Source organism: Cervus elaphus, chromosome 19, assembly GCF_910594005.1.
Source record: "Cervus elaphus chromosome 19, mCerEla1.1, whole genome shotgun sequence".
Classification (NCBI taxonomy): Eukaryota; Metazoa; Chordata; class Mammalia; order Artiodactyla; family Cervidae; genus Cervus; species Cervus elaphus.
This window is the reverse complement of record NC_057833.1, coordinates 57,110,409-57,136,806: the sequence shown is the minus strand read 5'-3', so window position 1 is coordinate 57,136,806 and position 26,398 is coordinate 57,110,409. Positions and strand designations below refer to the sequence as shown.

At 38.7% G+C, this 26,398-nt stretch overlaps 1 pseudogene; it reads left to right on the top strand.

Annotated features, from left to right (window-relative positions):
• Window positions 1-8,676, top strand: part of LOC122675225 — a 29,455-nt pseudogene extending 20,779 nt beyond the window's left edge.
• The last annotated feature ends 17,722 nt before the right edge of the window (window positions 8,677-26,398 follow it).

The following is a 26,398-nucleotide window of genomic DNA, read 5'->3' as shown; positions in this document are numbered from 1 at the left end:
CTGAACCACGTCTCCAGAGTAGCCCTCATCTATTCATCTGTCACTCTACACCCAACTCTTCTAATTCCTCTTTCCATCCCATTGGCATCTACTTATTCTCTTTTAAAAATTATCCCATTCTCCTACCTTCATTTAGGACTTTATAGTTGTGTTTAGAGCAGTCAATTTCTCTTTATATTTTACTCAATATTGTTTTCTCCTCAATTCTGAGAGTCATAGTCTACCACCAGAAGACAAAAAGGGCCATTAATATGGCCCTTCCATCTTCCACACTAATAATATTTTATTTAGAGACTTTCAACTTTAATAGATTTACACACTAACAATATTGGTATAAACTCAAATATCTTTATGAAGCACACAAAGAGGGTATAAAAACTCAGACCCAGAAACAAGAAACATCATGTCAACTGGTTCACAGCTACAAAGAACCACAAGCAGAGCTGGAGTCCTGTTTCCCGGTTTCCTCTCTTTCTACTTGACCATGCCAAATAAAGAGGATTGGGTGAGGGGTGTAAATTCCCCCCTTCACGGGAGATTAGTCTGCTTTTCCTTGACATTTCAAATGACTTGGTTTCTTATTAAGTCAGTCATACATAAACTTACAAATTACTCCCGTACCTTGCCAACCTCACCACCAACCCACTGAAGCAAAGCCAAAGGGCCTTAAGTTCCTTCATAAACTTTTCTCCACAATTCACATGGATGACTGTCCTTTCATCTGGGTATTTCTGCAGTGTTTAAATTTTGACAATGTTTTCAACACAGTTGATCTTTTGGGGACTCTCATCAGTCCTACATATTCTTTTCCATTGGATTATTACTCACATAGTCATTCTGCTCTTGCCAGGCCAGAATATTTGATTTTGGGGCTGTAAGTAAAAACGAAAGTTGCTCAGTTGAGTCTGACTGTCTGCCACCCTATGGACTGTATAGTCTATGGAATTCTCCAGGCCAGAATATTGGAGACGATAGCCTTTCCCTTCTCCAGGGGATCTTCCCAACCCAGGGATGGATCCCAGGTTTTCTCACATTGCAGACAGATTCTTTACCATCTGAGCTACCAGGGAAACCCAAGAATACTGGGGTGAGTAGCCTATCACTTCTCCAGGGGATCCTCCCAACCCAGGAACCAAACTGAGGTCTCCTGCTTTGCAGGTGGATTCTTTACTAGCTGAGCTACCAGGGAGCCCATTTTGGGGATAACCCTGTGTAATATGCCACCAAAGCCTTTGACATTACTTTTGACCCTTTGTAATGATTCTAATTCTGATCTGAATATTCAAACAGCAAGCATAGGCGACTGGAATAAGGACTAGTAGACGCCAAATAATGGAGAAGGAAATGGCAACCCACTTCAGTACTCTTGCCTGGAGAATCCCATGGACAGAGGAGCCTGGTGGACTACAGTCCCTGGGGTCTCAAAGAGTCGGACACAACTGAGCAACTAACAGAGGCCAAATAAAGTACATACTCTACATAGTAAGTAACCAAAAGAAAAAGCAAAAAATAAACAAATGGGGTTATATTAGACTAAAAATGCTTATGTACACCAAAGAAAATCATCGACAAAATAAAAAGGCAATCTACCGAATCATAGAAAATATACATAAATCATGTATCTGATAAGGGGTTGTATCCAAAATACATAAAGAATATATAAAACTCAACAGCAGAAAACAAATAATACTATTTAAACTGGACAGAAGATCTGATTTTTCCAAAGAAGACATACAGATGGCCAACAGGTACATGAAAAGATGCTGTACACTAGTAATCATCAAGGAAATTCAAACTAAATCCACAATAAGATATCATTTCATACCTGTAATGGCTGTTACCAAGGAGACTAGACATAATATGTGCTGGTGAGAATGTGGAGAAAAAGGAACCCTTGTGTACTATTGGTGGGATATTTAAATTGGTGAAATCACTATGGAAAACAATATGGAGGTTCCTCAAAAACTTAAAAACAGAACTACCATATAACCCAGCAATTCTACTTCTGGGTATTTATCAGAGAAAATGAAGCCACAAATTCAAAAAGATACATGCATTCCCATGTTCACTGCAGCATTAGGTACAATAGCCAAGATAAGGAAACAACTTGTGTCCATCAGTGGATTAATAAATAAATAAATTGTGGTACTTAAATACAATAGAATATTATTCAGCCAGAAAAATGAAATCTTACCATTTACCACATCGTAGATGAAACTCAAGAGCAATATGTTAAGTGAAATAAGTCAGGCAGAGAAGTGAAATAAGTCAGGCAGAGAAAGACAGATATCACATGGTCTCTCTTTTATGTTGGATCTCATCTCCAAGGTCGAGATACAGAGAACAGACTGGTGGTTGCCAGAGGTTGGGGAGGCTGAGAGGTGGAGGAAATGGGTGAACTTTTTTTTTTTTTCAGTTTAAATTAATTGAATTTTTAAGTGCTACAAAATTAAAGATGATGAACCACAAATGGTATAAGATCCCTTTTTAAAAAATAAAGGTTTTTGATGCTATACTTCTTAAAAAAAAGAAAAGAAAAGTAACAATGGCAGGAAAAGTTAAGTTCCCCAGCACTGGCATATGCATAACTCCAAGGTAAAATGTGCATATAAGCAATTAGAGATATGAAAGTGAAAGTTGCTCAGTCGTGTCCAACTCTTTGAGACCCCATGGATGACCCAGGTCAGAATACTGGAGTGGGTAGCCTTTTCCTTCTCCGGAGGATCTTCCCAATCCAGAGATTGAAAACCCAAGAATACTGGAGTGGGTAGCCTATCCCTTCTCCAGGGATCTTCCCGACCCAGGAATCAAACTGGGGTCTCCTGCATTGGAGGCGGATTCTTCACTAACTGAGCTATCAGGGAAGCCCAAAGATATGAAAGAAATAGATATATTACATAAATCTCATGCAGCCTCTGAACCCTTACCTCTCTACACTATAATGGATGTAGAGACCAGAAAAATAGCCCAAGCCTGAGGGAGTAACATATTTCCACCACTGCCATGATTTTCATCATAATCTAAAGAGTTACCAAGAGCTTCCTCCATTTCCTCCATCCTCCAGATGAGGAAAGGCACTTAAATGGTAGCGATACTAATAAATCCTGATCTAAAGCTCATATTCTTTGCCCTACACCAGGCAGTTGAGAGGTTAAAGGTATCAATTCAAGCACCTGCTGAAGGGTGAGAAACTTCTTTATGGTATCAGTAATTCAGCTATCTATTGAAAATTAGTATCTCCTAGAATTATAGAAAAAGGCATTTCTGGGTCAGTCATGGCAAAATGATTACACTCATATTTCTCTATTGCTTGATTGGGCCACTGTTCACTAATGCCTTGTAATGATCAGCTTCTTTGAGCTGTCATCTCATACCTGATACAAACTGGTGAACTTCCCTAGACCCAGTTTGGAAAGCCAGTTAAAAACAGAAGGTGGTTTTCTTTTTCTACTCTAAAGAGTTGTGAGTCATGGGTGGTTGCCTTCCCACTGTGCTTTTAAAAGAAAGAAAATGCCTTCAGTTAGCTGGGAGCCATTTCTTGCATCTCACTAAACATTACTAAGCATCCCACAAGTAATTTATCATCTATTTGCAACAGCACACTGAAGGTATTAAGAAAACCTCTTCAGAGTGGTAGAGCCGAGCAGCCCAGGAAGCTTTGGGGAATAAAATATCTGACAGCAGGTGGCCTGGGTAGACCAGCTGTACGGCTGGACATAGGCACTGTCACATAACAAGTTAGGGCAGCTTGTTTCTGTGGCTCATAGGAAGTTGGACACAATTCTATGCCCTTTAGACACTCTGACCCACCATGGGAAAAGCAGGCATTTCATCACGTCCTGTGCCTCCTTGTTCAAGTGATTTTAGTTTGTACTTGAACAGAACAGCTTCATGTGCAGGAATATAAACATCAGTCCCAGGAGATACTGGACTATTGACCCAGAGTCCATATGTCAGTAGCCTCCTTCCCTTTTGGGACTGGTCAGTTACCATGGTAACTGGCAGCTAAGGCTTATTAGCTCTTGTTAGTATTTAAAAGATGATTTATAAGCATATAAATAATTGGCAGCTCATTACCAGGTGGGGCTCCTGAACTCAGCTGCCTTTGACAATTATCTATGGGACTGGAGAGTTGTGCTCATCCTGTCCTCTATGGCTGCCTGCTATCCGCCTCAGAGAGTATCAACCTTGAAAATAAGGCAATGAAGAAACAATCCATCGGTGGCATGGGTGGACCAGACTGTGTGACCAATGGTGTTGCTCACCAGGCAGAGGGCACACGGACAGATGGGAGGAGGACAGGCTGCCTGCTTTCAATTTTTCCTTCAGAACATATACAAACTGTATCCTGCAGAAAGCCTTTGTTTCTTGGCAAATTCATTAGGAATGGAGCCAGGGTTACACATAAGTTGTTGTTTATTTTGGAAGAGCCCCTAGCCTTGCTAGCCCTCCCTGAACTAGCAGTCAGAACGTGACAGTGCATAGACTAGGTGTATTGCATGCCTCAGCTGGGTGTGATGCGGTGGAGTTGAGCGGCCGCTAGAGAGGAAGAGAAGGAGGACAGGTGAGGAAGGGGGGGAGGGAGGGAGGAGGAGAGAAGGGTTAAGAGAGAGGGACTGAAATTTGAGTGTTTTGGGGAGGTCTTAGAGGAGAATGAGGCTGGGAGATAAATGGAGTAGTTCAATACTTGCAATAGGAATAAACACAATAACCTTGCAGCTGACCACATTTTGAATAATTGGAGAGACCCAGGACAGCCTGAGAAGATCTAAGAAAACATAGCCCTGAATGTCAGGAATTGCCTAAATGTCAGAAAAATGTTTGTTGATCAGAGTCATGGCTTTTTCAAATTACAATTCTGATAAGTTAGACCTGACTTAGATAATTCTAAAGTTCAGGAGTTTTGCTTTTAATTTTTAAGGACTTCTTTCAATATGTAATATGTTCAATGGTTTTGGAGTCCTGAATAATTAAGAAAATATACTCATGGAAGAACATAATGTATTCATCTCTCTAAGAAACAATATATTATTATTGTTGTTGTTTTGGCTTGAAATATAAGAAAGGAGGAAATGGGAAAATAACTGGAAAATACTACAATGGTAATAAGAAATAGAGAAATTTTGAAAGAAGGAAAGACTTTAGAGAAAGAAACTAAGAAGAGGAAAAAACTGGATGCTAAAAAGATGTTCCATCTGAAACTTTCTTTCTTTCATTTATAGGGAATCTCAGGAACCTAGATCTAAGCGTAGCCAGGCGTTGCTGCTTGAGGGATTACACAAGAAAAGGTGAGTATCAGCTGTGCATTTCTCTACAGGGCATTCCGCCAACTCCTGGAGGAACATAGACTAGCAGTGATGATATATTTCTCAAAGCCAGAGGGACTGATTAACCCTTCAATTATTTTAATTTCTATAATAGCATATTTTCTCCCCCACTCAACTAAGTACCTAATTCTACTGATGAAGCACCTAACTCACCAGCAACTAGAAAGTGTTATTCAGGTTGATTAAATACTATTTATGGAAATACCCTTTGTTTTAATAATTGGTAGTGGTACCCTCTACAAAGTGGGGGTTAATTATCTTGATCCTCTCTCCATCTTGCTGAGATTTTTTTAACACATCACAATGCTTTCTGAACAAAAGCAAGAAGTAAATGAGAAATAGACCTTTGCTCTATTCCAAATAAAAATAGAAATAACAAGCACTTATATAATTTTAACTATATTTTAGATATCATCATAACTCATTTAATCCTCTCAAAACATTTATAAATTAGGCATTCTTTATCTTCCTCTTTTTACATTTGAGAAAACAGAAATGTTAAAAAAATTGTTTAAGAATTCAACAAGGAGTAGTAAATCAGAAACAGATCTGGAACTTGAAAACATAACACATGAGATACTGTCCTCCTGTTTCCCTCCAATCCATCAACAAATGTATCAAGAAATGCTCCCATGCCCAGTTATGAAGTAGAATGCTATAAGAAAGCATAACTCTCCCCATAATAAACAAACCAAAACAACAAAGGTACAAAATCTGTTTTCCTGAATCCTTCAGAAAAGTGACATTTCAAAGAATCTCTAAATAAATTCAATTCCAGGGAGGAACACTTCATAGGAGAGAAAACATACAAAGTTGCTCCCACCCTGGTTGACTAGGAGGAAAAGAAAAATTTCCCCATAGACAGGAAATCACCAGAATTTTAAACAAAGTGTTAAGGCCTGCTGGGATAGATTTGAATTCTGAGCTCCCAGTGGCAGAGTAAATCTGCATTCGCTCACCAACTCTATTGCTTAGGTGCTTACTGAGCGTTCAGGGGCAGTTTACCAAAGGCTTAAAAGCAGGAGAGGAGAGCCGAGAGGGATCAATTTCAACTCAGGATTTCAGCTTCTAGGAGTTGGAGACAGACAAAAGTTCTGAGAGAGAGTGCTTTGAGGCACTCTGGGCAAAATGATGGCCCTAAGTATAGTGGGACCAAAGGAGAACACAGAAAATTTCCCCAAAACCCAAAGACCTGGGAACCAGGCTGTGAGAGCTGAGAGATCTTTGTTTTAGAAAGCTAGTAGTAGGGCAGAGAGGAATGGGGATCTATGAATGTCACTAGTGCTCAGATCCTAAGCCTCAGTTCAGTTCAGTCACTCAGTTGTGTCCGACTCTTTGCGACCCCATGAATTGCAGGACGCCAGGCCTCCCTGTCCATCACAAACTCCCGGAGTTTACTCAAACTCATGCCCATCGAGTCGGTGATGCCATCCAGTCATCTCATCCTCTGCCGTCCCCTTCTCCTCCTACCCCCAATCCCTCCCAGCATCAGGGTCTTTTCCAACGAGTCAACTCTTTGCATGAGGTGGCCAAAGTATTGGAGTTTCAGCTTCAGCATCAGTCCTTCCAATGAACACCCAGGACTGATCTCCTTCAGGATGGACTGGTTGGATCTCCTTGCAGTCCAAGGGACTCTCAAGAGTCTTCTCCAACACCACAGTTCAAAAGCATCAATTTTTCGGCACTCAGCTTTCTTCACAGTCCAACTCTTACATCCATACATGACTACTGGAAAAACCATAGCCTTGACCAGATGGACCTTTGTTGACAAAGTAATGTCCCTGCTTTTTAATATGCTATCTACGTTGGTCAAAACTTTCCTTCCAAGGAGTAAGCATCTTTTAATTTCATGGCTGCAGTCACCATCTGCAGTGATTTTGGAGCCCAAAAAAGTAAAGTCTGACACTGTTTCCACTGTCTCCCCATCTATTTCACATGAGGTGATGGGACCAGATGCCATGATCTTAGTTTTCTGAATGTTAAGCTTTAAGTCAACTTTTTCACTCTCCTCTTTCACTTTCATCAAGAGGCTCTTTACTTCCTCTTCACTTTCTTCCATAAGGGTGGTGTCATCTGCACATCTGAGGTTATTGATATTTCTCCCAGCAATCTTGATTCCAGCTTGTGCTTCTTCCAGCCCAGCATTTCTCATGATGTACTCTGCATATAAGTTAAATAAGCAGGGTAACAATATACAGCCTTGACGTACTCCTTTTCCTATTTGGAACCAGTCTGTTGTTCCATGTCCAGTTCTAACAGTTCCTTCCTGACCTGCATACAGATTTCTCAAGAGGCAGGTCAGGTGGTCTGGTATTCCCATCTCCTTCAGAATTTTCCACAGTTTATTGTGATCCACAGAGTTGAAGGCTTTGGTGTAGTCAATAAAGCAGAAATAGATGTTTTTCTTGAACTCTTGCTTTTTCGATGATACAGCTAAGCCTACCATAGGTAAATTCTAATTCCAGTTTCAAGACACTTCAAGCCTGTGGTCAAACTAAAATTGCAACAAAATTCAAACATCTCAGCTAGAGATCAGATTTATTTGGTTCTTCCCTCTAGATTTTTTCTAAAAATAAGTAATATTTATATCATTTCTACTGTGTTTACATGTCTAGTACCATAAAATTTACAACACACAAAGAAGCAAGAAAGTATAAATCATGGTCATGAAGGAATATACAAAGAGGGAAGACCCAGACATGACCCAGAGAGTGGGGTTATCAGTCAGAGACTTTAAATAAAGATAAAATAAAATAAAAAGTTAAAAGGCTAAAGGCTCTAGTAGAAGAAGTAGGCAACATGAGGAAAAGATGGGGGATTCTGACAGAGATATGAATACTATATTAAACAAAAGTCTACTGATGCTTTCAGAAAAAAGTCAATATCATAAACAAACAGTTCATTAAGTGAATTTAACAGCAGGCTGGAGTCAGAAAAGTATCCTTGAAGAAAGATAAATAGGACACCTCCTTAGGTAACGACCTGATACCTGTTTCCTGAAACAGCAACTGAGAAGGATTCAGCACTCACCAGGGCCTGAGGAAAAGCCCAAGGAAGGAGTTAAGATTGAGAACAATGATATGGTAACTTGAAGCTGGCTGGACTGGATGGTTCTTTGGTGCACTTCAAGATTAAGGGGCATACAGCACTTAGCAAACTAACGAAGCCTATTGTGAATGACATGGTTTGTCAGTGAGGCAGACTAAATTCCAGACTGTTAGGTAATCAATCAATGAAACAGATGTACCTGCTCCTGTACCAGCTGGAAATGAAACAGATGTACCAGCTGGAAATGAAAGATGAAGGTGCAATTGAGGTGTTCTGGCAGCAGACAGGAGATGTCTACTGAAAGGGGAATATCCTACTTTACTCCAGACAACATGTTCACAATTAGAAAACCCAAGTTGGTCCTACCACATCCTAACTACTGCAGAATATTTTTCTCTATGCTTTCATTTTCCTCTTCCCCATTCTTTTATTGTACATAGTTACTGGTGTATATACTCAAGCATACTGCACTAAAAAAACAACAACAACAACAAACTAAATGGCCAGTGTTATGCCTTGATCAACACCAAATGGAGATGGGATGGGGGGAAATACTAGTTCTGTGAAAATACCCACCTTTCTCCATTAGTGGCATGTTCATTCAGCTCTTATCATTATATCCCAGTAAGTTATTTCATACTCACTCTTCAACCAAAAAGGAATAACATAAAAATCCTTATACATTTGGCTCAGTTGGGGAATTTTAATGCCCTCCATTTATCATTGTAAAATCAAGAATAATATTATACAGTTTTTATATGTAGAGTAATCTGCCTTTAAACAGAAGTAAATTAGCCTGAAATAAAAGAATCATCATTTTCCCTTCAAGTCAAGCATCTTGTATTCCCCAACTAGGAATTGAATCCAAGCCCCCAGCAATGAGAATGCAAAGTCCTAACCACTGGACCACCAGGGTGTACCCAAGCATCTTGTTGTTTAAATACACTTCTTGTTTAGGATGCAAAAAAAAATGTCAATAAAAGGTATTCAAACTGAGGCAAAAATAGTGGAAAAATAGAGAAGTGCTTGAGATTTGTGGGACAACATCAAGCCTACCACAAGTGTAGAAAGAGAAGACAGAGAGTAGGGTGGGAAAAAAAATATTTAAAGGAACATGGCAGAGAATGATTCAAAATGACTGAAAGACATTAACTTACATATCTAAGATACTCAGTGGACCCCAGGCAGAGTGCTATAAAGCAAAATACACATAAGTTCTTCATAGTCAAATTACTGAAAATAAAAAAAAAAAGCAGCCAGTAACAATAGATACATTACTTGGAATGAAACAACAATATGCATGATGGCTGATTTCCAATTAAAAATAATTATATAATACATTACTGGACAAAGCGATAGTATAACTTCTTAAAAAGTCAACCCAGGAGTTTTATATATAGATCTGTCTATCTCTCCTTTACAAAAAAAAGGGGAGGCAAATAAAGTCATTTCAAAGAACAAAACTTGGGGAATTTGCCTCTAGTAACCCTGTACTATAGGAAATGGTAAAAGTAGTTGCTCAAGCTGAAGAGAAATAATATCAATGGAAGCTCAGATCTGTAGGAATGAATAAAGGGTCTGAAAGAGAGTAAACATCTGGAAAAATATAAAACAATTCTCAATCTATATCTATATTATATCTATCTATGTGTATCTTTAAAATAATACAGAGCATTTAAGAGAAAAATAATAACATTTAGAATGCATTGAGGGGTTTAGCATATGTGGAACTAAAGTACAAGAAACAAAGTGGTTAAAGGGCAGAAAGAAGGCAAAAAGAAAAACAAAACTATACGGTTCAGAGGCATAGCATATTATTTGAAGGTAGGCCACAATGAATCAAGATTCATATTGTAATCTCTAAATATATATGTTCAATAGTCAGTAGCTACATGTTCATATTTAAATTTAGGTAGAAAATAATAAAAATAGGTAAAATTTAAAACTCACATTCTAAATTATACTAGCCACATTTCAATTATTAAATATTAATTAAAATATTACAAAATGAATTATATTAGAAACATAGTATTTACATATCTGTTTGATTCAGCTAAAGCTGCACTAGAAGGACATTTATAGTAGAAAACATGAATGATTTAAATGATCAAAAACTCTACTTTAGAAGCTAAGCAAAAAAATTTAGCTCAAAGTAAACAGAAGAAATAATGAAGACAAAAGCAGAAATCAATCAAATATAAAACAACAGATGATCAAAATATCAAAAGTGAAATCATTAAAAAGATTAATAAACTTGACAAATTTCTAGCAATACTTATGAAGAAAAAAGACAGAAAATGAAATTACCAACACTAAAAAAGGGGATTTCATTAGAGATTCTACAGAAAATAAAAGAGTAAACAATATTATGTCATTGAATTGTGTAAGTTAGATGAAATTTTATCAAGTATTTAAGTAAGGAATAATGCCAATTCTACATAAATTATCTCAGGAAATGAAGGAGGAAGTTACATTATTTAATCAATATAATTTGATACTAAAACTTGGCAAAGATAATATAAAAAAATAGACAAATATAAATTATGATCACAGATACAAAATTCTTAAAGAAAATAGAAACAAATTGAGTATACATGCACACACATTGATAGTGATGCATCATGAACAGATGTATTTTATCTCGAGTCTGCAAAGGTTGTTCAATATTTTTTCAAAAACCAATTAATATATAATTCACTGTACTAACACAGTAAAGAACAAAAAAAATATATGTAATCATGTAAACTGATGCAGAAAACTACAACTGACAAAATTGAATATACATTCTGAATAAAAAACTCAGCAAGTTAAGAACAGAAGGAAACCTCCTCAACTTAATAATCTACATCAAAAATAATCCTACAGCTAACATGATCCCTAATTGTAAAATTTTATATGCTTTCCCCATATTCTCCCAAAGAAGATAAGAATATGTTCTCATTATTTCTATTTAATATTTCCCAGACTTCCCCCCCTTTGCAATAAAACAGGAAAAATAAATAAAAGCTTGATGATCTAAAAAAAGAATTAAAACTGTTAAGTGCATAAAAATAAATACATATGTGGCAATCCTCTAGACTATGAACAGGAAGTAGAGCTATTAATTAGTGAACTTGCAGGATTCAAAGTCAATAACATAAATCAAAAGTGTTTGTATCTATAGCAATGAAAAATTAGAAAAAATAATTTATAATATCATAAAAATATTAAATATATAGGGGGAAATCTATTGAAAAATATACAAGATCTTGACAAGGAAATTACAAAACACTGGTGAAAAATTTAAAAGGCCCAGATCAATCGGGAGTCATTCCTATGCTCATTGACAGAAGGATTTTTTTTCTAACTTAATTGATCTATAGCTTTAATATAATATGTGTCAAGTTCCCAACAGGCCATTTTGAAAATAATGGCAAGCTGATTCTAAAAGTTAAGCAAAGAAGAAGGATCTAGTATAGCCAAAACAATCTTTTTAAGAAAGTGAGAGAACCTAACACTTTACTTCAAAATTTAATATAAAGCTACAGTTAACAACACAGAGCAAACATGGACTTAAATATGTAATATATAGATAGATCAATGGAAAAGAACAGAGTCCAGAAATAGACCCATAGATATAAAGTCAGCTGATCTTCAGACAAAGCAGTGAGTGCATTCAACGGGGGAAAGGAAAGTCTTTTTAACAAATGATGCTGAAACAACTCAAATTTTATACTCCATAAACAAAATATTGATTAGAGATAAATCTTAGACTTAAGTTCATAAAGCACGGAAGAAAAATAAAGAGTAGTATCTTTGTAACCTTGGGAATAAGCAAAGATGCTTTCAAAAGGGCAACAAATCAGTAACTCTAAAAGAAAAATGTAGAAATAGAAATTCATCAAGGTTAAAATTTACATCTCATTAAAAGAAACATTATTAAGAGACTTAGTAAGCAAAAAACAGATTGGGAAAACATTTCCATAACATAGATATTTGACAAAGATACCTACATTCTATATGTATCCAGAATACATAGAAAACTCCTATAAAACAATAATAAAAAGGCAACAAACAGTTACAAAATGGGTAATGATTTGAACAGATACTTCATAATGAAGAAATACAAACAACCAGTAAGTGTATAAAAATGTGTTCAAAATGCTCCCCCACCAAATTGTAAAAGACTGTTCATAGGAACTTTTGTATTCATAATTACACAAACATCCTTCTATAGGAGAATGAATAAACAAAATGTTATTGCCATGAAATATAATTGTTCTACATAATATAAAAGGAGAAACTACTGATAAACACAATATCATGAATAAATTTCAAGAACACTGTGAGAAGAAAAAGAAACCAGATACAGAAATATATTGACTTATTTAATTTGTATAATTTCTAAGAAAATATAAATCTAATCTATGGCAATAGACATTAGAAAGTAGTCACTTGTGTGGGTGGGTGGAATGAATGGGAGGCTGGCCATCAAATAGCATGAGGAAATTTTCTAGGATAGTGTAAATGACATGATAAAGAAAAAGAATAAGTGAGCCACAGACTAGGAAAAAGTTTTCATAATATGCATTACTGACAAAGGACTCATATATAAAATAGTGTCCATCTGGTCCATTCAGAATAGAGGCTCACAGTGTAGTCTGTTCACGGTTATATTGGAGAAGGAAATGGCAACCTACTCCAATATTCTTGCCTGGAGAACCCCAGGGACAGGGGAGCCTGGTGGGCTGCCATCTATGGGGTCACACAAAATCAGACACGACTGATGCGACTTAGCAGCAGCAGCAGCACGGTTATACACATATGAAATTGCTAAGATTCATCAAACTGAATGCTTAAGTTCATATTACTGTATGTAAATTACATCTCAAAATATACATATTGACCACCTACCAAGTACCAGATTCTGTGCAACTCACTGGAGACATAGTAATGAGCAAGATTCTGCTCTTATAAAATTAGAATATCCAATAAATAGCCTTTTTTAGGTTATTCAAGGACTTAGAACTCAATTACATCCTTCTCTTTATTGTCAACATAAATGACTATTTTTTTTTTTCAGTACATAATATAGTGAAAATGTGCTACATAAAGAAATCAGGAGTTTGGAGTTTTACTTACATTTCTGTCGCTGACTAGTTTTATGATTCTGGGCTGTCTTTTTATCACTAATATCCTGATCTGAAAAGCAAGGGTTATGAGTCCAATATCCTTTTAAGTCCTAGATCTTTACTTTTATTTTTATTACATACACTAATGATGATATCATCTATTTACCATAAAGCTACAAATCTGAAGGGGAAACTGTTCATCCTCGAAGGAGACAGTCCCAATTTCTTGACCACAATATGGTAACTCTTATCACTTGCTATTCTATGGCACTCCCAGTGAGCCAGTTCTTGTGAGTTAAATCAAGGAGTCTGGAAATACTGAGATCTTGGAGAAACTGAGTTCTGATTAGTCCTGACTTTATTCAAACTCTAATTGCCTTTTTTAAAAATCAGATTTTCAATTATGTTAATTTTGAGAAAGAGGGGCCAACCCAGAACTCAAATCTTCAAATAAAAGACCCGCCAGTTGTAGAAAACCTTTTCAGTTTGCCAGGGCTTGAAAGTTGTTTCGTTTTGTTTTTCTAAGTGAATTAGTTAAGACTCAGAGATGGGAGGGAATCTAAAATCCATATGCCCATAAAACATTCTCTCTTGTAAACATTTAGAGAACATTCAAGAATAAATTGCTCTTTTATGAGGTCTGCAGAGAAACAGAATGCATAACTTGCTTTTGTTGTGATTTTTTGAATTTCACCTTTCTCTAAAATTGCTTAAACACTTTTTGATTAGAGAAAATAAACCTCAATATTGCCAAAACTTTACACAAAGACCACTTTCTACACCCAGTGCTGCTCACTTCCCCCTGGAATCTGTAACCTCTTCTTCCATGTCCACCCAATGTCTTGTCTTTCTTCCTATGCATAGTCTTCAGCTTATTCCTATCAATCCTTTTCTCCATCATCCTACACTAATAACCCCTTAACCTTCTACATCACTCTTAACACCTCTTTCCAATAGTCTTAAGTCATTTATTTAACTTATTCCACAAAAACTGACTGAAGAACAAATAATGTATGCAAGGTGCCATCCGGGTTCAAGGATACATGGGTGAAGAAAGTCCCACTATCCTGATGCTTATAAACTAAGAGATACTAAAAAAGAATTGTAAGTGTGATTGTTCTTCTTTATTAAGTCCTCTTGCAACCTTTTAATTTGGTCTGTGAGTGTGTGCTTAGATTTACTTCTCAGTGGCCCCTGAGTAAAGGTGTCAAAGTACACCAAGTTTCTGTCTAAACTGGCAACTATCACTACAAACTTCCAATTGACATATTTCTTGCTTAAGAAATAATTTCTCAACATTCTAAAAATATATCTTCCCAAGATCTCTCTAAGTAGCAAAAAGAAAAACACTGGTGACAAAGGAAATACAAGGATAGTCATTATTTTATTCCTTCTAAGGCTCTCTGCTTCTAACATTTGCCTTTTGCCTTTCACTCTGCCACTTATACATTCACTTACTGATTCATTGATTTACTTAAAAATATGTATTTAGTGCTTACTATGAGCCAGAGCTTCCCTGGTAGCTCAGACGGTAAAGCATCTGCCTACAATGCAGGAGACCGGGGTTCGATCCCTGGGTCAGGAAGATCCCCTGGAGAAGGAAATGGCAACCCACTCCAGTATTCTTGCCTGGAAAATCCCATGGACTGAGGATCCTGGTAGGCTACAGTCCTTGGGGTCACAAAGAGTTGAACACAACTGAGCGACTTCACTTCATGAGCCAGGGACTGTGCTGGATAAGTAATACTTAATCTATGTCAGGGAGGAGCTCAGAATCAAAATTACTATCTCAAACTGTCTTGGTACAACAAATGTTAACTGCCTTTGCCAATCAAAGAAGTGGATTTTTCTCACTCTGTTCAAACACGTGTTCTTAAAATAAAGAATGTTTAAAGGTAAAAAAGACACTTTCAGTGGTGATATATTCTATGAAATAGTATTTGATGTCTGAGTGTCTATGTATGTGTGTATATATATGTATACATATATAAATATGTTTACCTTACATTTTTCTTAGTATCATATTCCTACAGAAGTCTTTCAAATTACCGTTGATGCAAATGTATTTTAAAACAGCCTTTAAAATACACACAAAAAATGAGGTTAGAAGATAATTTTTAGATGATAAACTACATGAAAATTGTAAAGCATAGATTTAAAATATCTTTCAGTACATCTTCCAAAAAGCCAAAATATAAATGATGACAACATACATACACACAAACATTTATTCAATTTAGAAGAGAGTGGTAGTATTTTTTATTTCCCTAATTCATAAGACATGATTACTGTTATAAATAGTAAAGGCTATTCCTATTTCTCAGCAAGTATTTATTATGTTTCAAGTTCTTTTAGGGTAACAATTCATTCAATCAACACTACTCTAAGAACCTCTCTACTTTATAATAAAGGTAAGAAATCTAAAGAAAATAAAGGTGAAAACCTTGGTTAAATACTGAGTATAAAATAGCATACAAGATAACAAAATCTGTTAGAAAAGACACAAAATCTGCCCAAAAGAGTCTTTAATAATAGATAACAATTATTTTAAAATAAGATAATAATTATTTTAAAATAATGAATTGTAGTACAAAGTTCAGAGAAGGCAATGGCACCCCACTCCAGTACTCTTGCCTGGAAAATCCCTTGGATGGAGGAGCTTGGTGGGCTGCAGTCCATGGGGTCGCTAAGAATCAGACATGACTGAGCGACTTCACTTTCACTTTTCACTTTCATGCATTGGAGAAGGCAATGGCAACCCACTCCAGTGTTCTTGCCTGGAGAATCCCACGGACAGGGAGCCTGGTGGGCTGCCGTCTATGGGGTCTCGCAGAGTCGGACACGACTGAAGCAACTCAGCAGCAGCAGCAGCAGCAGCAGCAGTACAAAGTTATGGAATGCTGGTTAAAGGACACGACTTTTTCTCCTGATTGAAACATGCCTTTGGGAAAATTTTATCTCCTTGCCTTCATCTTCTTTTTGGCATTTCATCAAGTCTGAGTTTTTCTTTGCTTTCTTCCTTTTCTTCTGCAATTGAAAAGTTTTAAATGACTGCTGAAGAGCCCAAATGCACTCTGTATACCAGAAGGGTTCAAATACAGCATTTTAAGCTTTAAAAAACCCCTGTGTCTCTTGGGAGAAAGATAGCATGCTGGACTCATTTGGAAGCATAAAAGGCACTCCTTTTAAAAAAAAAAAAAAACTTTTCTGTAATTATAAACAGTTCTCAAATGTTTTCATTATTAACTGAATGTATTAAAAGTTTTAATATTATAGCAAGCTCAGCTATTTTTCCATAAAGCCCCACAAGTACTTTATTTTGCCTTCCCTGAGATTTCTGTCTTGTGTTGTCTGTGGAGATTCCTTCCACATTTTGTCATTTTTCCATGGTGTCCTTATCTACTTATGCTACACATTCCTTTCTCCTAATCCTCTTCTTATACCCATTATTTTTCAATATTATTAGCCTGGATCCTTTTGACATAAAGGCGTAAAAGCCACTGCCTATTTCTGTCTGTGTTGCCAACTTTTCATGTCCCTGTCATCGTGACACCTTAAATCTCTGACAGCAAATGTCAGAATCTCCCAAACTGCACTGTAGACCAGCTTCAGCTAAATTTCATAAAGTATTGGGTATTTCTGATTAAAACAATTGGTACCTCTGGGGATAAATTACATTGGAGTCTAAATTCAAGATACTGGCTATCTCAAAATATATCCGGATTTTGCAAATTATGTTCGAAATCAGTTAGTTAATCCTTAGTATTCTGATGCACAATTTTAAGGGGCTATCTCCAGGTGAATTGAGGATAGGCTTGAGTAAACTCTCCTAAAAGTTTTAAGTATTTTCCATAGCTTTATAGTAAATAATAGAGCTGTGATATAAAGGTTAGAAAAGGTTAGAATTTAAAAAGTAGATAAAAGGCTTAGTCCTCATGCTCCACCAGTTACCTACAAACTTTTGACTTTTGATTTCTAATCTTGATATGCATACCTTGGAGGAAATGCTCTCATCATTCTTGTTTTTTATCCTCATGGCATTTAAAAGTATTCTTTCTTTTTTTTAACACTTTAAGTGTTTATTTATTTATTTTTGGTTGTGCTGGGTCTCTGCTGCTTCACTGGCTTTTCTGTAGATGTGGTGAGCCAGGGCGACACTCTAGTTGCAGTGCATGAGCTTCTCATTGCGGTGGCTTCTTCTGCTGTGGAGCATATGCTCTAGGGCACCCGGGCCTCAGCAGCTTCAGCACGTAGCCTCAGCAGTTGCGGCTCCCAGGCTCTATAGCACAGGCTCAGTAGCTGCTGGCACACGAGCTTGGCAGCCTCGTGGCATGTGGGATGTTCCCAGACCAAGGATAGAACCTGTGTTTCGTGCATTGGCAGGTGGATTCTTTACCACTGAGCCCACAAGGGAAGCCCTCTTTCTTTCTTTATAATTACTAGTAAATATTTAATGAATTTTCTTTTGGACTAGGGATCACAGCAGATTTGTACAATTTAGCCACAAAAGCTCAAAACAATCTTCTGAAATGTTTTCTGAACCTTGGTTCAAAAATAAATTTTTCTCTCCCTAACCTTTAAAAATGGTTTGAAATGTAAAAGGACAAAGCAATTCTTAAACACAGTCACACTGACATTCGGCAAAAGCTAAAAATACCTCATTGGTTTCACAGGACAAATTTGTAGCCACTATGAAGTCCTAATGTTATTGTAAATGCCCTATGATGGGCTACACGGGCAGAGTAATGTGTTTGTAGAATTATATGGCAACTCAAAGAGACACTGATAAGCTTTATTTTACACTTTTGTTCCAGAGGCAGGAAGGAAACATTTAATCCATCTGATTTGATCTAGAAAACTGACCTAATGACATTTGCAGGGACTTAATGACATTTTCCTTGGTTCCAGCTCTACTATTCAGCCTTACTCCATCTTATATGATTAGGATTTGTCTTTGCAGACAGTCATGGGCTCCCCTGATAGCTTAGGTGGTAAAGAATCTATCTGCAATACAGAAGACACCAGTTCGATTCCTGGGTTGGGAAGATCTGCTGCAGAAGGTATAGGCTATCCACTCCGATATTCTTGAGCTTCCCATGTGGCTCAGTTGGTAAAGAATCCGCCTGCAATGCAGGAGACCTGGGTTCAATCCCTGGGTTGGGAAGATCCCCTGGAGATCGGAAGGGCTACCTACTCCAGTATTATGGCCTAGAGAATTCCATGGTCTGTATAGTCCATGTGGTCTCAAAAAGTCAGACTTGACTGAGTGACTTTCCCTTTCACTTGCAGACAGTCATAGTGCCTAATCCACCAAGTTCATGATTAGAACACACAGAAAAGTTCCATTTTGCAAAACACTCCTTTCCAAATAATCATGACTAGAAATTCTCTCTCTCCTGCTGGGCCCTGATCTGTGAACAGCTGCTTAGATGGGGGCCATCTCAGACGTGACCACTCTAAGATCTGTGCTAACTGCTCTCCTTTTCCAGATTCCTACTGTGATTCAGAGTTTACAAGATGTTGCATAAAGTAACAGAGGTATAAGAATGCAGGACTCAGTGGTTGCAAAGTAAATAATAGGAGGCCATAACTAGAGCACTGGATTAAAAACAGGCAGTGCTATGTGTAGGAATGTGTCCCCTCAAAATTCGTATGTTGAACTCCTCTCAGTACCTCAGATGTGACCATATTTATGAATACGGTCATTTCAGATGTGGGTTAGACGAGGTCATTGCTGGGGAGGGGCCCTAACCCAACAGGACAGGTGTCCTTACAAGAAGGGAGGATTTGAAATAGACATATACACAGGGAGAACATCATGTGATGATGAAGGCACTGATCAAGGTAAAGCTTCTAAAAGTCAAGGAATGACAAACATTTCCAGAAAACCATTAGAAGCCAGGGGCAATGCACAGAATCTCCCTCACAGCCATAGGAACTGATCCTGCTGATCACAGACCTTGACCTTCCAGAATTGTGAAACAATATGTTTCTGTTGTTTAAGCCACTCAGTTTGTGGTACCTTGTTATAACAGCCCTAGCAAACTCAAACTTGGGAAGATGGCTTGTAGACAACTGGTGTAAGTACAGAGGAGAAGGAAGGATAGCCTGGTATAAAAGCAGAGACCCAGCCATGCTTACTGGCCTTTCTGACCCGTGGCAGGGAAAAGAATGAATCCCAATTACCTAGAAATCAAGGATCTCACAAGGTGAGTGCAAAGGCTCAGACACTGGCAAGTTGATGTCATGTGGAGAGATAGCAAGAGAAGAAGGCAAAATCAGCTGGTTCCTGTGACAGAGTGGAGGCCAGTGAGGCAGCAGAGCAGAACTGTGACTCCAAGGTCTCAAATCCATCACATAGTTATGCAGCCTGTTTTGGGGGTGGGGGATGGGGGACGGGGGTGGGGGAGGTCATTGGAAAGAGTCAGTAAGGAGTTAAATACTGATCAAAGCACTATGTAAGAAGGTTTCTCTGGCAACTGAGTGCAAAATCTACATTTTGAAAAGATGAGATGCAGAAATGATTTGACCTTGAGCTTATTACTTGCTCTAGCCATCTTGTCTGAAAAATAAAACCAAGCATACACTAACCGGATTTTGGCAAGAATTAAGTGAGATACCCCACACACAATGCCTGCTACGGGAGCCCTTCGATAAACGTCAGAAGCTGAGTTAGATATGTACACAGCTACAATTCACATATTTCTTCAAATTAAATGTGGACATTAACATTTCTCCTTGTTCCTTCCTGTAACTTCCTTGAAAACACTACCTGTAACTCATGTTTCATTCTATCTCAGGCAATACTCACCCAATTATTACATAAAATGAAGAAATATACATTTAAGGTATGGGTGGATTATAAATGGTGGAGAAGGGAGAGGGTGCCTGTTGAGTTCCCACCACCACTCCCCAACCTCCACCATCTTCTCAACATAAATCTGAGTTCCAGGCTGATTCCATCACGAGAGAGTCAAAACTGCTTGTAAATTCAGACCTCATTTGCTCTAATGAGATTTCACTCTTCCTCCATTTTGGGGGAATATAGAGCACTAAATGGCATGATTCAGAAAGAAAACACCTTTTTAATATCTCTCCACATGCTGACCTATTTCAATACTGTATACTTCTCAGAGATGAGCAGCTATGCAAAGTCTAGAAGAAAAAGACCCGAGATGCATTCCCACCTCCTCCTGGGAATGTTTCAGCTTTTCAAGATTCTAGGTCATCCCTCTCCCTGATATTTGGAGTTCATTCCCACTGGGAAAGCAATCTGTTTATATAGCTTTTTTTTTTTCTTTAAAAAAAAATTATTGTTTATCCACAATCTGATAGAAACCACTTTAAAAAAAAAGCCTTACAGTTTTTCCTTTTAAATTTCACCACATAAAACGAGTAAGATGTATTAAGGCAATTTGATTAACTGTGAGTTAAATTAATTGAGCCACCTGAGAAAGGAAGCATTTAACTGTTTACAAATAGCCAAACAGAGAAACTGATGTGATTGATGACATATGTCAGGGATGGGTACATTTATTTAAGGGCTGAATGATGTACTGTAGTGATAGGGAGACTGACTAGGAATCATTCCTGGCCTCTGGTGGGCTAGTAATTTCCTGTTGCAGAGAACGATGCTCCCTGAAATGACTAGATGTGAATTTCATCATGACCTGCCTTCAAGTGTCAAGGAACCTCCTCTTCCTAAGTGTACCAGGGAAAAATAGAGGAAAATATGAATTTGAGACTTGTTAAGATCAGATGAATGTTCGTTTTGATGTGTCATCTTTTATGTGAGATAAGTGATCAAGCATTAAGTAGAATTTCTGGAGACAGGAAACTCTCTTCCTAGATTAGCTTGTTTTACGGGCATTTCAGTTATAATCCTAAGCAATCTTTATGGTTCTCAATCTTGCCACACTTCTACAGCAAATATGCAAGTTTCCTAGAATGAGAGATTATGTTCTCTAGGCAGTGGCCTCAATAAAACTACTTTTCAAAGTTTTTCAGTTACCCAATTTTCAAAGTTTGGAAGAATGAAGCAGCTTCAGCATATGGCCTCCAGACTGCCCATGAAGTCCTCTTCTCCCACTTAGTTCTCTTTCCCAATTTCTTTTCTGATTGGAGTGTTACGTGTGGTGTGTCTTCAAAGACGAGTATCTTTGTATACAGGTGTGTAAGTGTTGGGATTGTATAGTTGGTGTGTATGAATATATACATACCTTTGTTCATGAACAGTATCACTGGCTCTTTCCAGAAAGAATTTCCTAGGAGGGTACTACTTTTTTCTAACCACTATATGACAAGATGGTTCCTGACGGCTATCTGCATTTGCCATTTAACTTTTTTTATTTTAATAACTACCTCCTCACCCCTTGATACTCCATTTCAGACCATATCAAATGGGATTAGTTTAGAAACTGAGATTAGTTATGACACCACTTGCCTCATTTTAACTTCCAACAGTTAGCGTTCTGGCCATTTGGTTTTCTGGAGGGTCTATAATTCTTTTAAAATAAAGGAGAGATGACCTCAGTGCAGTTTGCAAAACATGTATAAATCAGCATATACAAACGCACACAAAACTGCAAAAGCTAGTTTGCAACTGGATAGCGAGTGCTGTGATGGTCCATGTATTCCCACTGTGCACAAACAGTAGAGGTACAGTCACTGTTCATCTGAAGACAAAGCTTCGCAGACAGACTGGCAGAATTTTCCATTAGAACACAAAGGCTAACTTCCTCAAAGATCAAACAGTTCATGGAAGACGAGATATGGTGCCTTGATTAAACTGGAAAATCTGAAGCTTCCCAAGATCCTACATTTCTTACCTCCACAAAGAGATCATGGAGAAAGAAAACTGCTTCAAGGTGGATGAATGTTAAAATACCCCTAATGCAGCAGGGGTCTCAAGAGGTAAGGGGGTCTGGTAAAACAAATTTATGTATGTAAGTGGTAACAAGGGGCCTGGGATATGAAATAGCCTGCAAAAAAAGAGTGATGAAGAATATTTTAAAGTAGGAAAAAATGACGACAGAACCTCAATTACTGTTTCCTCAGAAGGCATGTGCAGTTCAATGGCATCTACTACACAAAGGAGCCAAGCCCGCTCTCTGTGCACCGTGGAGTACTTGACAATCCAGCTGTCCGCAGAGGACTGGATGATCCTGGAGTTTTCCAGCTTCCCATCTTCACTGGGAAACTGTTCAAGGGGCTAAACCTGTGCCTAAGTATGGACTTCATCCTCACAGTCTTCAAGCCCATCGACTGGCTTCTGGGCCATATTCTATGGATGAAGTTCTGCAACTGGAGAAGGGGCGAAGCACTGGGACCCACAGAAGGCGAACCTGCAGATTCGCTTCAAGCCATCTCTTTTCCTCTTGCTGGCTGGTGGGCAATATCCGCAAACTTGAAGGATAAGGATTTGTGCAGGTGCAGCAGAAAAGAAATGAGAACCTGCTCTCGACGTGAGCAGGAACGTGAAGATTTTCTGCACTGGCAGGTTGAGAAGGCCATCTGCCTAGGCATTCTTCCGGGCCCTCGTGCACGCAGCCCGGGTCTCCATCTGATTCTGCGCCCACGGGTGCCTTCAGCGGAGCTGCGGCGGTGCTGCCCTTTGTTAACCTAGCTGTTACAGGAGACACTGCAGGAGGGCTGCTCCGGGACCTTCTGAGCCCAGTGGTACGTGCAGGTGGAACCCTCCCGCAGGGCGCATGGTGGGGAAGGAGAGGGGCAAGTGACCCCTCAGACGCATTGTGTCTCTCCGGCCATCCAGTCTAGACGGTGTGTGTCATTTTTGATCCAGATCTCACTGAAAAAGGCTCACTGAGGCGAGGGCTTCGGAGGGTGCGCTTCTTCGCTGGAGCCCATGAGACCTGAATTGTTATGGCTGCTGTCCCGGAGGGCCAGGCGCCGCCACCCCACCTTGAGAGGTCGTGCCTGGCGCCTGCCTGGTGTTCCCATCCGCCCAGAGGCCCGGAAGTGGTGCTGCCCCTCCCACCACCCGGAAGGAAGGAGGTGGGCACGCCCCCCTCCACCACGTGCACGCTCACGTCCACGTGCACACAGTGCCCGAGGCCCCGGGCACGGGACTGGGCCACTTCACGAGGCATTTTTTCTGGGACTGCTCTGTCTCCTTGGGAGTGCGCATCCAACTTTACCTGCGGTGGCTTTGATTCCTGGATGCATTTCATGTAAGTCTTAATATACTTTTATAAGAGCATAGCTTATAATAAGCGATTAATGAAAGAAAAATATTTCCTAGTGGTAAAAACAGAGTATGGAAGATTTATCTAGGGCGTAAGTCTTACGTCCCTGGGTCTCAGGTTGAAGTCTTTCTTGATCTGTGGCCTACTTAACAGAGAACAAAAGCTGTATTTAAAAACCAGAGGCCACATCTTGCTAAATCTAAGGTTTTTCACAATCATCCGGGCTTTTAAAAATGTCTGTCTGTTCTTGGTGATTTTGCAAATCATTTTAAGAAGCTAGAGGAAGAGAAGGAAAACAAGTTTGAATATTGTTTTTTTAAAAACCTTGCAGCTTGGGAAGGTAGAAGCTATGCTTATTTTAATGTATTGGCATTGTGTTTGTTTAAATTGTGTTTGCCATATTATACGTCTCAAATGATACAGGTTATTGTAGATTACAGTATTTCAGGGTCATAGTTCACTTTTAGCCTTTTTATTTATGTTTGATTGGTTTATGTGTGTGTGCTCAGTCACTCAGTTGTGTCCAACTCTTTGCGACCCCGTGGACTGTAGTCCTCCATGCTCCTCTGTCCATGGAATTCTTCAGGCAAGAATACTAGAGTGAGTTGCCATGCCCTTCTCCAGGGGATCTTCCTTACCCAGGGATCAAACCTGCGTCTCCAACGTGTCCTGCAGTGGCAGATGGGTTCTTTACCACCTGTGCTACCTGGAAAGCCTGCAGGTATCCATAGCTCCTCTCAGAAGCAGCCCAAGGTCACTTCCCTTCCCCTATCGAGGTCATCCCAGGTTTAGTGCAAGGCTGTGGTGTGGAGTGATGGGGCCAGATCGTTCACTAGGTTGGTTTTGGGGGGCAGGGTGTTACAACTATAGAAGTGAAGCAGATGTTTTGCCATCAGAGATCTGGGTTGCTTCTGGAATCCTGATATAACTGACCTCAGCACTATCACTGTTCTACCTGGACCACACCCCAGGCTCCCAGGCTATCTCTGTAAACAGATGAATCTATTCCCTTGGCTGTGTTGGCCCAGATCCTGGGGCTGGGGGACAGGTTTGGGGAGTGGTGGCGAGAGTGGGGCCAGGTATTTGCCATACTTGGGTTCAGGAGCTCAGCAAGGGAGCAGCCACCAGCACAGAACTCTGTCCACCCTGTTTGTCGGCAAGCCAGCACCCCCTCATTCTTTGTGAATGGAGCCTAGGCCTCTCCAGGCCTTCTGTCTGTTCCAGTGGTTCTTTCAGAATCCAAGGGGGCTTGTCTCCTTCACATAGGACTCCAAGGCTGGGGTGGTCTGTTTGTGACTTGACCTGCTTGCTCCCCAGCTTTAGAGTCTTCCCGTGTGAACCTTGTCTTCATTTCAGATCGCTCCTTGGGGCAGAAGTTTTGACCCTTTGCTTTTTCTCCATCATACCTGGTTACATGTAAGTCTTTCTTGCAATTTTGGTTGTGCAGATGTTCTTTTTGCCAGTTTCCAGTTTTCCATGAGAATTTTTCTACACGTAGATGTATTTTTGATGTGTTTGTGGAGGAAGGTAAGCTCCACACCCTCTTATTTTGCCATTGATGCAACCCTTCCAGAATTCCTTATTATGTCTCAGCTTTTCCCACTGTAGCCGTGTGATTCTGAGCAAGTCCTAACTTCAGTTTATTTAGTCATAAAGGTGTACATGTGTGTTTGTGTGTATATATCTCTTTCTTAAAAAGATGGGAGAGGGTCAGGAAGATAACAAAACTTTTAATTGGTGCATCCAGTCAAGCAGTTCACCAATGGGACATTAATTTTTATTTTAATAATGTGACTTAATTGAATACTTTTCTAGTGCTACATTAAATTGGGTCTGTTATTTAAAACTAAGAAAGACCATCCCCCTTCTAAAACTAACACCACCCCACCCACACTCCCAAATAACATGTTATCCATTTGGGAACAGGCAGAATTTAAATCACTATTCCTTGAGGGATTTTTTTTTTTAAGCAAAAGCAGAGTAGGTGTCAGTAGACTAAAAAGTTATTGTTTTAGAGTAAACAAAAATGCGATTGAAGTACAGAATTTTTTAAAAAACACTGTGGCAATGATCTCTCACTGTCCATTGAATTCTATTGTTTTCTCCTCCAGTAATACAGTTGTAACAAGGAACCTCCCCTTATAGCTAGGTGTATCTGTATGACTATGTCTTGCCAATAGATATGAGAAAATGTTACGTGGGTCACTGTCAGACCAAGACTGTTATAAAATGTGCTGTGTCTCCTTCATGATTGCTTTTTTTATTTCCCTGCCTGGATATTTATTATGACATGGCTCTATGAGATGGTGAAACAACAAGATAGAAGGAATCTAGTCCCTTAATGAATACTTGGAGTAGTTTTTCTGCTCACCTGAATACTTATCCAGGCATGTCTATTGTGTTACTATTAAAATTTAAGTGTGTGCTATTTACAATCTAACATGCCCTATCTATTACATGTGTCTCTTTAGTTTGGTTATATTTCTTAATAAGTGTAAGAAGCAGGAAATACTCATTGGTGGGTTGTCTGTTTCTTCTGACATTTTCAAGGAGAGCTGACTTTTAATAGGGAGCTTGTATTAGCAGCCTAACATTCTGTTAGTGATCATTATGTCCAAGATTTTGAATATCAGAAATTTTTCATGCTCATAACCATTTTTTAAAGACTGTGTATTTTGATTGAAGGAAAAATAAGGTGAAGACAAAA